Here is a 3,167-nt window from a genome sequence, read left to right as displayed (position 1 = left end):
CTTATGCGGAAATAGAGAATGAGAGAAGCTTATGCTTCTCTCATTCTCTATTTATGCATAAGCTCCTTCTCTTTTTCCACATGAGCATAAGCATGAGCTTATGCTTATGCTTATGCTTATGCATGAGCATAAGCTTATGCTCATGCATGAGCATGAGCTTATGCTTAAGTTTCCGCATAAGCTCCTTCTCTTTTTCCGCATGAGCATAAGCATGAGCTTACGCTTATGCTCATGCATGAGCATGAGCTTATGCTTAAGTTTCCGCATAAGCTCATGCTTATGCATGAGCTTATGCGGAATTAGAGAATGAGAGAAGCTTATGCGGAAACTCATTCTCTATTTCCGCATAAGCTCCTTCTCTTTTTCCGCATGAGCATAAGCATGAGCTTATGCTTAAGCATAAGCATAAGCTTATGCTTATGCTCGTGCATGAGCATGAGCTTATGCTTAAGTTTCCGCATAAGCTCATGCTTATGCATGAGCTTATGCAGAAATAGAAAATGAGAGAAGCTTATGCAGAAACTCATTCTCTATTTCCGCATAAGCTCCTTCTCTATTTCTGATGCCTATGCTTAAGCATAAGGATAAGCATAAGCTCATGCTTATGCTCATGCATGAGCATGAGCTTATGCTTATGCATGAGCTTATGCGGAAATAGAGAATGAGAGAAGCATAAGCTCATTCTCTATTTCCGCATAAGCTCATTCTCTATTTCTCACTCTATTTCCCCCTTCTCTCATTTCCCCCTTCTCTCCTTCTCTATTTCCGCATAAGCTCATGCTTATGCTTATGGGGAAATAGAGAAGGAGAGAAGCATAATAGAGAATGAGAGAAGCATAAATGCTTCTCTCCTTCTCTATCTCCGCATAAGCTCATTCTCTATTTCCGCATAAGCTTATGCTTATGCTTCTCTCATTCCCCCTCATCTCTTTCCCCTTCTCTATTTCCCCCTTCTCTCATTCTCTATTTCCTCATTCTCATTCTTTTATTTCCTTTCCATCTTCTTTTCCTCTTTCCTTTCCCTCTTCTTTCTTCTTGCCTATGCCTATGCCTATGAGAATGCTTATGTTTGTTTTTTTGTTTTCTGTTTTCGTGTTTGTGTCTATGTTAGACATGGGATCACGTCGCTCATCCGACGAGTACGGACAGCCTCGCAGGAGGAGAGCTCACGATCTATATGCTCCAGAGGACTTTGATTCCTCTCAAGCGACTACCCCGAGGACTACCTCTGGTCCGACTCCTCTCGGACCTAGCACTACGACTACCCCTGGTCCGACCCCTCTTCCACGTAACACTGCGACTACCCCTCGGGGAACTCCTTTGCTAGCCATGCATGGCTTTGTCGGGAGTCCCGACGAGTTTGTAGTGCAGATGAGCGATGAGGAGGCAGCGAGATTCTTCTCTTTGCTCTCTCAGAGGACCTCCGCAATTCCTTCCCCTACACCGACGGGTGGATGTACTGCCCAGCCATCCCCTCGCGCCCCTTCGACCGCGGGATCATTACCTGCGCATGCTTTTGCAAGGGAAGGAAGAGTAGGACAGGTGGCTCATGTTGTGCTGACTCGGGAGATGTAGACGAGTCAGCACACTCACGCTCCTTTAGGTCTCCACTTGGTCCGGAGACACAGTATCAGTCAGGTCCCTTTCCTCTCCTACTCCCACTGCTACTCCTTCAGACTCTGCGTCCGTCAGTCCCCCTTACTCATCAGGGGATCTCTCCTATCAAATCACATCTGCCGGAGAGATAATAGAAGATAAAAAGGGCAAAGTAGTGATGGCCGCCATGAGGAGGTTGATGAGTCATCAGTTCAAGAGCGGCATAAATACCGATTGGCGGTATCAAGATGCCCAAAAGAAGCAGGCGGTGATCGATGAGTTAAAACAAAGATACCTTAATCCGCCAAATGTGGAGTTTAATGACGATTATATGCGAGAGCACATGGGTTTGGTTTTGAAGCATCGTAGATCAACCTTGCGTACTTCCATTACAAAGGGGTTGGCTAAACCCACCAGCTGGGCAGACAAAGCTAATTGGAAGTACTTCAAGAAGCAACATAGGGACCATCCCGAAATGTTCGAGGGTCAGAGGAGGGCTGCGAAGAGACGGCTGGACGTCGTAGGTACTTCGCACTTTGGTGCAGGTGGACGGTATGCGTTCGAGGCAACCGTGGTAAGTCTACTTCTTCCCATTTAATGTATTGTTCTATTTGTTTTACTTACATATTACATGCACTTTAGCTAACTCTAACTCTCGTAAATTGGATCCACAGCAAGCTGCGATGGGTCATCTTCCTACAGATGCAGAGACGCGGCGCGCATTTCGGATAGGAACAAAGCCGTGGTTCATTGAGCAAGAGGCAATGGGAGCGACAGTCGATTGGGCTGAGGTGGCTGCTCGCACGGTATAAGTTTACTCGTACTTGTAATTATCTCACTTTTTAATTTAAGTTCCAATCTAATTTTCGATTAATATGGTTCACTCTTAGGGTCAAAGCTCAAGCGTCCCATCATCGGAGGTGAGCGATCAACAGGGCCAAGGATCGGACGCAGGTGGCAAGGACGAGGGAGAAGACGCAGGTGTCGAGGACCAAGGAACAGGCCAACAAGACGAAGATGATTCGGATTCGGATGAGTAGTGGTAGTAGCATTTTGTATATCCGCTCGTTTGAGCAATTTTGTATCGCCCTTTCGACAGGGTAATTTTGTTACAAACACTGTTGTATATGTCCAACATGTATATGCATTTGTTACTCATCATTTCACAAGAACAATTTTGTATCACCCTGCAAGCAAGGGAAATTTTGTTATAAAAAACTTTCTTTTGTAATTACAAAAAAAAAAAGGATTAGTGGGGCTAAACAGGGCCAAAAGGAAGCCTTGTTTAGCCCCACTAACCCTTTTTTTTTACTTCTATTAATCGTCGCTATATAGCGGCGTTTACCAGTGTCACTATATAGCGACGCTCCTTTTCCGACACTTATAGCGACGTTTGCGCCCGTGAAAAAAAAAATCTTAATGTAAAAAGCGTCGGTATTTCCGTCGGAAAATGGCCTATGCCTTGTAGTGACATCACGTGTACATGTGATGTAGTGCCCCTAAAAATAGAATCCATCATGTCCACCATACCCTCATCATCATCTAGCACATCTGAGAGACTATAGCCTTGC

The 3,167-nt window shown here is 45.1% G+C and overlaps 1 long non-coding RNA gene across 1 annotated transcript; it reads left to right on the top strand.

Moving 5' to 3' along the window:
* Window positions 1–2,269: 2,269 nt before the first annotated feature.
* LOC147899680 (uncharacterized) lies at window positions 2,270–2,760 on the top strand. Its single transcript, XR_015541401.1, has 2 exons — window positions 2,270–2,402; window positions 2,487–2,760. It is a non-coding gene; the product is annotated as an uncharacterized LOC147899680 (long non-coding RNA).
* Window positions 2,761–3,167: the final 407 nt, after the last annotated feature.

Source organism: Dipteris shenzhenensis, chromosome 8 (assembly GCF_047967505.1).
Source record: "Dipteris shenzhenensis isolate YYH24624 ecotype China chromosome 8, Dip_SZ_1.0, whole genome shotgun sequence".
In the NCBI taxonomy this organism is placed as follows: domain Eukaryota; kingdom Viridiplantae; phylum Streptophyta; class Polypodiopsida; order Gleicheniales; family Dipteridaceae; genus Dipteris; species Dipteris shenzhenensis.
This window is presented reverse-complemented; position numbering and strand designations above follow the sequence as displayed.